General features: G+C 37.9%; 1 protein-coding gene across 2 annotated transcripts in view; it reads right to left on the bottom strand.

The window, feature by feature from the left end:
• nfkb1 (nuclear factor kappa B subunit 1) overlaps positions 1–10,187 on the bottom strand; it is a 64,449-nt gene extending 54,262 nt beyond the window's left edge. The window contains exon 1 of one of the 2 annotated variants that reach the window (XM_062982411.1): positions 10,051–10,187. The gene's annotated coding sequence lies outside the window, so the exon portion shown is untranslated. Of the gene's footprint in view, positions 1–7,169; positions 7,185–10,050 lie in introns of those variants that run through there. The other variant, XM_062982412.1, reaches the window with a different exon arrangement.
• Between the last annotated feature and the right edge of the window lie 4,008 nt (positions 10,188–14,195).

Genomic DNA, 14,195 nt, shown 5'->3' with positions numbered 1-14,195 from the left:
GTTAAGCCAGGTTCACTGCTTCTGTGCAACAGAAATTAATGAAACATTTTCTGGAGAAGTTGTTGTTAGCTAGTTTCTATTCAGAAGAAATCATGCAATCTGTATTTTAAATTTAAATGTGGCATGGTGTAATAGTTTTGGTGTTGGACTAGGACTCTGGGAGACTAGAGTTCAATTACATTCTTTACCCACCTTCTCTGAACAAATATTTTCAAAAAAAACTACATGATAGATTCATCTTAAGATGTCTTAAGTCAAAAGTGACGAAGACACACTATAACAACAACAAAAGGAAGAAAAGATGGAAGCATGCAAGCTTTGGGTAGAATGTTCTAAGTCTGCAACAGAATTTTTGTTTTGATAATAAACATGAGATGGAAGCACATAAATGAATGCATAATTTTATTTATATTAACTGATGTAAATTATCAATACCTGAAAATTCTTCATCATTTAAATAGCACCAGCCAGCACCACTCAAATGCCCGCTAAGGAGCCGGGCAAAGGGAGAGTGGGGGAGGCATAGGATGACTCAGCCACCCCCAACCTCTCCCCCCCCACCCACCAAGCGTGTGTGTGTAGGCCCAAAGCCTGCACCCATAGACTTTGGGCTGTGCCTAGCCATGCCTTACAGGGCCTATTGCCAATTGCCGAGTAACCATTAGCACCCAGCCCTGCGGGGCCCAGGCGCATAGGCCCAAGGCCTGCTCCCGTAGGCTCAAGCTCCCGGCCTACAGGTGCAGACTTTGGGCCTAGGCACCCAGGCCTTGCAGGACTTACAGTTGAGTGCTGAGTAAGGATCGCTTCTTACTTGGCAATCGGCTGCAGGCCCCACAGGGCCTACAGCTGATTGATCTGAAAGGCAGGCTTGGAGCCGATAACAGCTCTTGCCTGCCTTTCATCTTGAGTCAGTTTTTGTTTCATTGGAGGTCTTTCTCTTTTGTGCCATCCAAATGGACGATACGAAACAGAAACACAAACGAAACAAATTAGACAAATACTGCACACATCTCTACTCTCTACTCCGCTTCCCTTCAATTTGATTATGGATACTTACAGGGAAAACACAGACCCTCCAAATGTCCTCCTTTAGTGCTGTACCATTTTGTCAGGTGTTTTTTAAGAGGTCAGTTTCTTTCTCCTTCTCCTATTTCATTTTGGTTTGGACTTAATACAGCAGAGGAAGAGAAGTGGAGGGACTAGCATCTTTACCTTCCCAGTAGGCTCAAGAAAAGCAAACTACTGCAGCATCTCCTAACTTATGTGTTCTTCCTCATCAATAACTTTTGCTGCCGTTACCACTCAGACCTAGCTTGGCCACATGTGCCTTGATTTTCATCTGTGAAATGTTGGAGGGTATATGATTTCTGTATTGATTCTGACTTATACTCCATAACAGATTTCCTTTGATAAAAACAACAAACACTAAGTCAGCAGAACAGAGAGCAACACATGGAGGACTTTGCCTTTACTCCCTGTAAAATTATGTGTTTTAGGCAGGGTAACTGAAGGACAAAAGCCTTTCCTGGAAGCACCAGAGACAGCTAAATTCTGTTGAAAGTTTACCCAATTGCGGTATATAGTATAACCCTGTTTGATAAATCAAATAAAGTCTGTATAAAGTACAACTACTCCCCTCCATAGCCCTTAGCCAACAGTTATGAGAATGCAGTCCCACAACATCTAGAAAGCAACAGCTACTTACATCAACATTAAGATTAAGATGGCCTTCCCAGCTCATAAGACTCTTCTATATCTTACACACACACACACACACACACACACCAACCTATGTATATACAGGCTTCTAAACATTTGATAATGTCTTTATAATTTCCTTATAACATCATAAATCTTTATTATTAGACAAATTGTGGATTGTGCATCAGAACTTCAGATACTCTTTATATGGATATGAGTGCATTTAAGCCTCTCTGTTTGTTCATCTTGAACGAATAGTGCAAAAAGGTGTTTTACTGTTGAGTATAACACCTACATTCTCTGTAATATTCTAGGAAATTTAAAAAGCTCTGATTAGAAGCACTCAAAGCAGTTTATCCTTTTCAGTGTATCACTTAGAAAGCACACAACTTTTAAAATATTGTTAAACCGGTCTTCAAGGAAAAGAAATGCTGTGAGTAAAGATGAATTTAAAAAGAGGCTTCTGGAAAAAATAGCCCCAGAATAATAATAATAATAATAATAATAATAATAATAATAATAATAATAATAATAATAATAAATACCCTACTTTATCAAAGCAGCAAAGAACACAGGAATATAAAGAATATTCTCAAATGCTTTCTCATCTTTGCTAAAATGGGTATCTCAATACATTTGAACATTCTGGTAAAAGTGTGCTTAGCAACCACAACGTTTCTTACAATTTATGACTTTTTTTTTGCAAAAAGTTCATTTGTGAGGAAAAAAATGCATCAAAAACCTGCATTTGTGTACAGAAACATTTTGTATTAAAAATGCCTGAGATCATGCATGGGAGAGGTAGCTATAATGGCATAGCTACTATATGTATTCTGATATGATAACCCCAAACTACATTAAAAGCTGGAGAGCTATACCAACTAAGGGGTTTGTGGCAGTGGTACACAGTGCACCGAAGGTTGATGTGTCCAGTTGATTAGTTACTTCCATATTGATCAGCTACTTCCATATTAAAGAAGAAACCAATATATTGTACATACTAGAAGAAAGTATGCATATAACATGATGCAGGGGAATTCATTCATGGCCAGATAGATTTATAAGTAAAAAACAGAGACAAAATATTCAAAAGATATTTGGCCAAAGAACTAAATCTGCATAAGATGACTCAAAAACCTCAGTGTTCACAAGTATTCAAGACTAATTCTACTATGACAAATTGCATACATCAAGAAGTAGTTCTAGCAGTGCTAACATTTGCTTCCAGAAAGCTTGCAACATGACACAAAAGCATTTTCCTCCAATGTATTCTCCAAGTATCTGCTACATGGAGCCATTATATATTTGTACATTGAAAAAAAATACTAGACAGACTGGTAGCAGATAGCAAGTTTATGGCCACATGCCATAAGTAGCAGACACACTTTTAAAGCATCTATAGAAGTCTAACCATCTCAAGAGAAGGCCAAATTTTTATAACCTGCTCTTGACCACTAAAAGACATTTGACAGATACAGTTAAAAAAATTTTTGCTGGGCTCTGGCCTTTTTCTGTAAATACTATCCTTATGAGTTCACACTGTCAGTATAAACAAAGGTACCCTTGTTTTTTCACTGTGTATATGTAACTACACAAGGCAGAAACCTCCAGATGATGATGGACTTTTTGTGGTGCATTTCATTGTGATAACACATACCCCTGACTGCTGAGTGAAAAACTGTAGGGAGTAGAGCAGACTGTTCATTCAGGTTCTTGCTAAATGATTTGGAAAATTAGTCTTGTAAACCAAATTTGTCTGATAAAAATGAAAAAAAAAATCAAGAACCTATCTTCGCTTAGCCCTGATTTTCCAAACATTAACTTGTTAGTATTAGCACCAATTGAGTGTTTTGCTCTTTTTAAAAACTTAAGTTTTCTCCACAGACTGTGGGGTTCTTTTAAGGAAGATAATAAATATGTTTTGTAAAGTGTATAAGTGTATAAGCTGAAATATCCTTTTATCATACTAAAAACAAATGTAGCTTATTACCAAGGAAGAGGGTGAAATCTTATGCAGTCTTGACAGAGAGACCCATGTAAATATATTTTTTACCAGAATGGCTTTCCACAACAAATATGATACTGGACATTACTGAAAACTGGGAAATTCTAAAATTGCATAATCTTACTGGATGTATGTCAACTGACAACATCTGTCATTAATTTTTAAAAACACCCTAGTGAATATCAATAGTATTCTTATCTTATTAAAAGGCTGCTAAAGAAATCACATTCTAATCTTGCAACTCAGCACACAGCAGTCATGGAGAAGCAAAAGGGATAAACTACATTGACAGGACAAGTTTAACTTCTTTTGTTTCTGTGTCTCCAAGGTATCTAGGGACAAATCCACAAAAACTCAATAACAAATTCCCCCAAACTCTTGGAAATTTAACAGTTATAACAGTCAATATTTCAGAACTTGTGCGTCTATATCTATTCTATCTTGGTTTTCACATCACAAGTTAATTATTTTTTCTATTTATACAACACATGGATGGTACAAGTTGGAAACTAAATTGTCAGATCATCACAGCATGAAACAACACCATAATCAAGAGATGAAGAAATGTCTTAACAGCCTGAGAATACTCAATTTATGGTGTGTTAACCCTGACTCCTAAAAATACTATTCCCATTTGATATCTAATAGTATATTTTTGAAATATATCAAACAAGTAGGAACCATGGTGGCGCAAGGGGTTAAACCATTGTGTCGGCTGAACAGCTGACCTGAAGGTTGGCAGTAAGAATCTGTGAGACGGGATAAGCTCCCATCTGTCAGCCCCAGCTTCCCATGCGGGGACATGAAAGAAGCCTCCCACAGGATGGTAATACATCCAGGCGTCCCCTGGGCAACATCTCTGTAGATGACTGAGTCTCTCGCACCAGAAGCGATTTGCAGCATTCTCAAGTAACTTCTGACACATTAAAAAAATCAAACAGGTGTTTAGTGCTTGACCAGCCATTGGTCCTACAATTACAGATAATGCAAGCATCTCATCTCAGAGGGAGTAATTCTTAAAATATTATTGGGACACAAATCCAACCAGAAGTCAAACTCTTTAGGAGTTAATTTCATTTTCTTCCTCTCAGATAACAAGGCATCCTCTGTACATGCTCTCAAACTCTTATTAATATATTGCAGATCTGATCTTTGGTGCTCCTTTTTCACTCTGCAGTTAGAAACTGTCTTTTCTTTTCCTTTTCATTCTAAAGATGGGGACTTGTTCTTATTTCCAAGACAGGTGTAAAGTGTGTGAGAGTAGGGGGTATTGCCAATTTTCTACCTGACAGAGCTCCAACGCCAATTTTGATAAACCATCATCTAACGGGTGACGCTTTTCCTGGAACAGAGAGGAAGTGGTGAAGAGGTCTCACCAGTTGAACATGAGCTTTTTGATATAAGTACAGAAAATACATAGGTGTCTTGCCAACATCAGAAGGGCCAATAATATTCCAAGGTTGCACTATTGACAATAGGTCTTTCCAGGTGCATGACTCTCCTCAAGTTCTAGCACCACTTTCTCAATTCATACACAAGAAGTTGCATCTTGTTAGACCGAACAGGAATGAGGAAGTTGAAAGGGCTACGAAACACCAAAGTACATGCAGAGAAGGGAGAAAGAGAAAATGCAGAACTTATTTATAATTTTCCAAAGGTCCAGCCCAGTTGAAATAAAATAAAAAGACAATGTCCACCAAGTCTTGATACTTTTGTGCTGGGGTTTATATATTTAATCCCCCCTTTAAATGACAGCCAGTGTGGTGTAACGGTTTGCACTCTGGTTTTAGAATACATCTAAATTGTAGAAATAAAGATGTTTGACACCAATTACTTGCCCTGGTTTCATGCTATAGAATCCTAGGAGATGTAGTTTGGTGAGACACTGGCACTCTTTGGCAGAAAAGACCTGGTAAAGCTACAACTCTCATATTTCCATAGAATTGAGCTAAAACAGTTAAAGGAGTGTCAAACTGCATTAATTCTGTGCACTCTAGGATGCTAGAGATCTGGGTTTAAATTTCTGCTGGACTGTGAAAACTGACTGGGTGACCTTGGGGAGGCCACACTCTCTCAGCCTCATAAGCAAAAGCCCCTTCTGAACAAATCTTGTCAAGAAAAACCCTTGAACACAGACAATAACAACCTCCTTAAATACAATATTGTGTCAAATCCACAATGGAAAATGGAATCTGTGGTGGGTGGAGAAAGCATGTGTGGACAGCTCCACATTTTCAGAGGCTTTCCCTACCTTTTTGTGAAGCTCATTGCTTTTAGTCATTCAAAGACACACCATAAATCTGCAAGTCTCGAAAGGGCACAATGGGCCAATTCTCTGAATTTGCAGGAAGAAAGCAAACCAAGGAACTCATATGAAAGGAAAGAGAAAACACCTCCTGTTTTAACCCTTCTTGCCACTTTAATTGCCTTGGCTCAATGCTATGGAATTGTGGGAGTTGTAGTTTGGTGAAGCACCAGCACTCTTTGGCAAAGAAGCTTTGTAAAACTACAAGCTCCATGAGTACATAGCACTGAGCCGTGGCTGTTAAAATGGTATCAAACTGCATTAATTAGCAATACTTTAACTGCCATGGCTTAATGGAATCCTGGGATTTGTAGTTTGAAGAAGCACCAGGAAATGAGCTTGGAAAACTGCAACTCCCAGGTTCCCATAGCATTGAGCTATGGCAGTTAAAGTGGTGTCAAACAGCATTAATTCTACAATGTAAATGCACCCTGGGATCTGTAGTTTGGCAAGCTATTTGCCCTTCTCTGTCGGAGAGTTCTGGCGCCAACCCCAGGATTCCATAGCAGTTAAACCAGTATCAAACTACTAATTCTAAATGGGAATGATGCACCCAAGGTTTTATCTGAAATCGCAAATAGTATTAAAACACCAAATAATATTGATAATAGTAATAAGAACAATATAGCACCAAATATTATTATTAATAAAAATAAAAATAATAACATCAAAACACCAAATAATATTAATAATTATTTATAAATACAATACAAATAACATCAAAAAACCAAATAATAACACCAAAACATTAAATAATATTAAAACACCAAATATTATTAATAATAATACAATAAAATGAAAATATTTAAAAACAAAATAATGAGAATAATAATAAAGTTATTAATATTATTATATGATATTTTCCTATTATTCCCATTTTATAGGGTGTGCTGTGTTATGTACAAATAAATCTGTAAAATGGGAATAATACTAAAACATCAAATAATAATATTAATAATATTAAAACACCAAATAATAATATTAGAACACCAAATAATATTAAAATACAACTCAATCAGGTGGCCTGTTATATTCCCTGGTCATCGCTCACCTTAGGACTTTGAAATAATAACAATAATAACAATATTAAGACACCAAATCATAATATTAAAACACAACTCAATCAGGTGAACTGTGTATTCCCTGGACATCCCTCACCTCAGGACTTGGAAATAATAATAATAATAATAATAATAATAATAATAATAATAATAAAAACCAAATCATAATATGAAAACACAACTCAATCAGGTGGCCTGTCATATTCCCTGGAGATCATTCACCTCAGGACATGGAAATAATAATAATATGAAAATAATATTAAAATATCAAATCATAATATTAAAACACAACTCAATCAGGTGGCCTGTTATATTCCCTGGTCATCACTCACCTCAGGTCTTGGAAATAATAATTATAATTATAATAAATCAAATAATAATATTAAAACACAACTTCAGGACTTGGAAATAATAATACAGTAAATAAGATTATTAAAACGCTAAATAATATTAAAATACAACTCAATCAGGTGGCCTGCTATATTGCCTCCACATTACTCACCTCAGGACTTGGAAATAATAATACAGTAATAATAATACACCAAATAAGAATATTAAAACACCAAATAATATTAAAACACAACTCAATCAGGTAACCTGTTATATTCCCTCGACATCACTCACGTCAGGACTTAGAAATAATAATAATAATAATAATAATAATAATAATAATAATAATAATACACCAAATAAGAATATTAAGACACCAAATAGTATTAAAGCACAACTCAATCGGGTGACCTGTTATATTCCCTGGTCATCGCTCACCTCAGGGCTTGTAAATAATAATAATAATAATAATAATAATAATAATAATAATAATAATAACACAACTCAATGTGGTGGCCTGTTATATTCCCTGGACATCACTCACCACAGGACTTGGAAATAATAATACACCAAATAAGAATATTAAAACACCAAATAATATTAAAACACAACTTAATGTGGTGGCCTGTTATATTCTCTCCACATCACTCACTTCAGGACTTGGAAATAATAATAATAATAATAATAATAATAATAATAATAATAATAATAATAATACATCACACAGTCCTAAATGCTTGGGAAGTGCTCGACTTGTGATTCTGTGATATCTATCTTGTTTACTGTGTCAGACTATGTTGTTGTGTCAATAATAATTTTAAAACACCAAATCATATTGAAACACTTCAGTCAGGTGGCCGATTCTCTGGACATCACTCACCACAGGATCAGGAAATAATATCACTCAATCTGGTGACCTGTTATATTCCCTCCACATCAATCACTTCAGGACTTGGAAATAATAATAATAATAATAATAATAATAATAACAACAACAACATCAACAACAACTATGCCATACTATGTCTTTGTGTCAATAAATTAATAAATCAAATAAGAATATTAAAACACGAAATAATATTAAAACACAACTTAATGTGGTGGCCTGTTATATTCCCTCCACATCTCTCACCTCAGGACTTGGAAATAATAACAACAATACACCAAATAAGAATATTAAAACACCAAATAATATTAAAGCACAACTCAATCAGATGGCCTGTTACATTTCCTCCACATCAATCACCTCAGGATTTGGAAATAATAATAGTAATAATAATAATGAAACACCAAATCATAATACAGTAGAGTCTCACTTATCCACGCCTCGCTTATCCAAGTTTCTGGATTATCCAAGCCATTTTTGTAGTCAATGTTTTCAATATATCATGATATTTTGGTGCTAAATTCATAAATACAGTAATTACTGCGTATTGAACTACTTTTTCTGTCAAATTTGTTGTACAACATGATGTTTTGGTGCTTAATTTGTAAAATCATAACCTTATTTGATGTTTAATAGGCTTTTCCTTAATCCCTCCTTATTGTCCAAGATATTCGCTTATCCAAGCTTCTGCCGGCCCGTTTAGCTTGGATAAGTGAGACTCTACTGTAATATTAAAACACAACTCAGTCAGGTGGCCTGTTACATTTCCTCCACATCAGTCACCTCAGGATTTGAAAATAATAATAATAATATTGAAACACCAAATCATAATATTAAACACCACTCAGTCAAGTGGCCTGTTGCATTCCCTGAACATCAGTCACCTCAGGATTTGGAAATAATAATAATAATAATAATAATAATAATGAAACACCAAATCATAATATTAAACACCACTCAGTCAGGTGGCCTGTTACGTTTCCTCCACATCAGTCACCTCAGGATTTGGAAATAATAATAATAATAATAATAATAATATTGAAACACCAAATCATAATATTAAACACCACTCAGTCAAGTGGCCTGTTGTATTCCCTGAACATCAGTCACCTCAGGATTTGGAAATAATAATAATAACAATAATAATACAGTAGAGTCTCACTTATCCAAGCTAAACGGGCCGGCAGAAGCTTGGATAAGCGAATAACTTGGATAATGAGGGATTAAGGAAAAGCCTATTAAACATCAAATTAGGTTATGATTTTACAAATTAAGCACCAAAACTTCATGTTATACAACAAATTTGACAGAAAAAGTAGTTCAATACGCAGTAATGTTATGTTGTAATTACTGTATTTATGAATTTAGCACCAAAATATCACGATATATTGAAAACATTGACTACAAAAATGGCTTGGATTATCCAGAAGCTTGGATAAGCGAGGCTTGGATTAGTGAGACTCTACTGTATTGAAACACCAGATCATAATATTAAACGCCACTCAGTCAAGTGGCCTGTTGTATTCCCTGAACATCAGTCACCTCAGGATTTGGAAATAATAATAATAACAATAATAATATTGAAACACCAGATCATAATATTAAACGCCACTCAGTCAAGTGGCCTGTTGTATTCCCTGAACATCAGTCACCTCAAGATTTGGAAATAATAATAATAATAATAATAATAACGAAACACCAAATTATAATATTAAATACCACTCAGTCAAGTGGCCTGTTGTATTCTCTGAACATCACTCACCTCAGGACTTGGAAAGGGTCTTCTTGAACTCCAGGATATTCTTGGTTTGAGGTGAAAGGAGCGCGACGAGAGGCGCCTTCTTGGACTCAAAAATACCACAAAAAGAGGCAGCAAGGAGCTGAAGGAGACGCCTGGAGCCAGGGACGGAGAGAGAGATTGGAGCAGCCCGGCTGTTTCGGGCTTGGTCGTTGGCGTGAAAGCGAAATGAAAGGAAAGCGACCAGGCGAGGAAGAGGAGGGGACGAGGCAGGCGACTCCCGCCAAGTGCGACCTCCCTCCGCGGAAGAAACACGCCGCCCGCCTTCCCTCCCCGCCTCCACGCCCTCTCACTTCCTCGCTGGAAATTCCCACTGACGTGGGTGAGAAGCAGCAAGCGGGGGAAAGAAGGAAGACGAGAAAGGAAGGAAAGAAGGAAGGCAGAAGAAGAGAAGCAGCAGCAGTAGTCAAGAAGGCCTCAAAGCGCTTGCGTTGCTTTGCTCTCTCAGGCCTTCACACGGAAGCAACCTGAGGGAGCTTTCTTTCCTCAACCTTCCTAATGCCTTCACCCCTTAATACAATTCCTCATGTTGTGGTGACCCCCAACCATAAAATTACTTTCCTTGCTACTTCATAATTGCCATTTTGCTACTGTTCTGAATCCTAATTTAAACATCTGATATGGAGGATGTATTTTCATTCACTGGACTAAATTTGGCACAAATAATACCCCATGGGCCCAAATTTGAATACTGATAAGGTTGTGTGGGATTGATTTTGTCATTTGGGAGTTGTAGTTGCTGAGATTTATAGTTCACCAAACTCGGCATGAATACTCAATATGGCCAAATGTGAACACTAGTGGAGTTTGGGGGAAAATAGATCTTGGCATTTGGGAGTTGCAGTTGCTGGGATTTATAGTTCACCTACAATCAAAGAACATTCAGAACTCCACCAATGATGGGCACACAGAACTGCCATGACCAACAGAAAACACTGGAAGGTTTTGGCGAGCTTGAGTTTTGGAGTTGTAGTTCACGGACACCCAGAGAGCACTGTGGATTTCAAACAATGATGGATCTGGACCACACTTGGCATGAATACTCAATATGCCCAAATGTGAACACTGGTGGAGTTTGGGGGAAATAGATCTTGGCATTTGGGAGTTGCAGTTGCTGGGATTTATAGTTCACCTACAATCAAAGAGCATTCAGAACTCCACCAACGATGGGCACACAGAACCCCCATGACCAACAGAAAACACTAGAAGGTTTTAGCGGGCTTGAGTTTTGGAGTTGTAGTTCACCGAGACCCAGAGATCACTGTGGATTTCAAACAATGATGGATCTGGACCAAACTTGGCATGAATACTCAATATGCCCAAATGTGAACACTGGTGGAGTTTGGGGAAATTAGACCTTGACATTTAGGAGTTGCAGTTGCTGGGATTTATAGTTCACTTACAATCAAAGAGCTCCTTGAACCCCACCAATGATACAATTGGTCCAAACTTCCAAAACAGAACCCCCATGATGAACAGAAAACACTGGAGAGATTTGGGTTCCTAAGACCATCAGAAACCCCTCTGAAACCCCCCTTGTGACCCACCCAGGGGTCCCGAACCCTAGATTGAGAAAAGATGCTCTAGCGCTTGGCTCCATTTTAACTTGTAGTTTTGTGAGGCACCTCCTTTGGCAGAGAAGGCATGTGAAGCTACAACTCCCACAATGATATAGCCTTTGATCAAAATTGCATTCTTTCTTCAATGCTATGGGATGGTGGGAGTTTTAGTTTCACAAGGTGGTTCGCCTTCTCAGTGAAACACTGCAAAGCTACAACACCCAGTACTCCATAGTAAGCCTTTGTAAGCCACCCCGAGCCCCTTTGGTGAGATGGGGCAGGATATAAATAAAGGCATTATTATTTGAAACATTACAAGATTAGTACTCAGTAAACAAGATCACTATGCTGGCTGTTGTATTGGATCACACGTCAGAACTTCCCAAGGGTCTAGGACTGTGTGACTTATCGGCGGATAATGTGGGCAGATCCGAGTAGGGTGGCCTTTTGCAGCTGCCAGATGGTAATTTTGTCAGCGCCGATTGAGTTTAAGTGCAGGCCAAGGTCTTTAGGCACTGCACCCAGTGTGTCGATCACCACTGGGACCACCTTGACTGGCTTGTGCCAGAGTCTCTGCAGTTCGATCTTTAAATTCTTGTGTCATGTCATCTTTTCCAGTTGTTTCTCTTCAATCCTTCTGTCGCCTGGGATTGCAACATCAACAATCTATACTTTATTTTTTAGCACGATTGTGAGGTCAGGAGTATTGTGCTTCAAAACTCTGTCAGTCTGAATTCGGAAGTCCCAGTGTAATTTGACATGTTCATTTTCTGTAACTTTCTGGATTGTGATCCCACCAGTTCTTTGTCGCAGGTAGATGGTATTTGTGGCACAAGTTCCAATGGATCACTTGAGCAACGGTATTATGCCTCTGCTTGTAGCCTGTCTGCATGATCTTCTTGCAGCAGCTGAGGATGTGATCTATTGTTTCAGCTGCTTCCTTGCAGAGTCTACACTTGGGATCTGTTGCCGACTTTTCAATTCTGGCTTTGATGACATTGGTTCTAATTGCTTGTTCTTGGGCTGCAAGAATCAAGCCTTCAATCTCCTTTTTCAAAGTTCCATTTGTGAGCCACATCCATGTTTTTTCCTTGTCATTTTTGCTCTCAATTTTTCCTAGTAACATGGAGAATCTTCTTTTGCCAGTTTTCCCATCTTCTCTTCATTGTATTTTTATGGTATTCACCCTTAAGCAGTTTTCTTCTATTAACTTCCATCAATGTTGGTTCTTGACTGTCTTTCACATAATCTACCAGTGCATGTTTCTCTTCTTCTACTGTTTGCCTCCTGATTTTCTGGGCAGGAAAAGTCTGTCAACATCACTACATGGGTGTAATGAGTAGTGGATTGTCATCAGTTTTCTTGTTTTTCTGTCCAGATCATCCAGCTCTGCTTGTGTCCAGTTCACAATTCCAGCAGTGTATCTGATGACAGGGATGGCCCAGGTGTTGATAGCCTTGATCGTATTTCCACCATTTAATTTGCTCTTCAAAGATGATGATGATGATGATTATTATTATTATTAAGATATCATTGAGCCAAGGAAGTCCCAAGTGGTGCCAATCTGCATTAACTCTGCAGTGTGGATATGGCATCCTTGATTGAACCTGTAGCCACTTCCTTGTCTAAGGGTACATCTACACCAGGCTTGGGCAAACTTCAGCCCTCCAGATGTTTTGGACTTCCACATTTCCTAACAGCTGGTAGGAGTCCAAAACACATAGAAGGTTGAAGTTTGTCCAAGCCTGATCTACACTAGAATTAATACCATGGCTCAATGCAGGCCAGTAGCCAGAAAATAATTCAGAAGGGGTTGAATTTTTCCCCCCTTGAGATGACTTCAGGTCAGTGTCTTCTGATCTGGCATGTGATCTCAACAAGGCCCTGGAATTACCAACATTGTACAAAGATTCTTCACAGGTAATAGGTTCACAATCTTTGCTCCCTCTTAAAGCCAATTCTTCTCAGTTACAAAGAACACTAGTTTCCACAATTGGTAGAAGTTTCTTTCTGTTTTCTTCTTATTTCCTTTATCATGATGACGGGTTATATCTAAACATTTTCCAGTGTGAATTAGCAAGAAGTTTTCAACCCAGCACAAGTTGTTCTGATGGTGTTTTTGGTGTCCATCTCAACAACAACAACAACAAACTTTATTTCTATCCTACCCTATTTCCCATGGGGACTCGGGGCAGCTTACAACAAGGAAAGGCAAATATTCAATGCCATACACAAATGGTTTAGCAACCAATGCACCAAGCTTCTGATGACCATCTTTACCCCCAACTTCTCCAAACACTACACCGTACTTACTAACAGAGCACAACTTGTAGATGAAATGAGTAGGCCAACTAAGGAAATCTGCTGAACCATTTGAGTTGAAAACTTAGGTGCCTCTTCTTATCCACAGGAAATACAGGAAATACATATCCTGGCAATGGAGCCCATGGATTTGCACTAATTAAGCTTTCACTCAGAAACAGTCTTGTTCACTGAAAGTCCAGGATCTAACAATGGAACAGCTTCTTCTCTTTGCTCCTGTTCCATGGT

This window comes from Anolis carolinensis, chromosome 5 (genome assembly GCF_035594765.1).
Source record: "Anolis carolinensis isolate JA03-04 chromosome 5, rAnoCar3.1.pri, whole genome shotgun sequence".
Classification (NCBI taxonomy): domain Eukaryota; kingdom Metazoa; phylum Chordata; class Lepidosauria; order Squamata; family Dactyloidae; genus Anolis; species Anolis carolinensis.
This window is presented reverse-complemented; position numbering and strand designations above follow the sequence as displayed.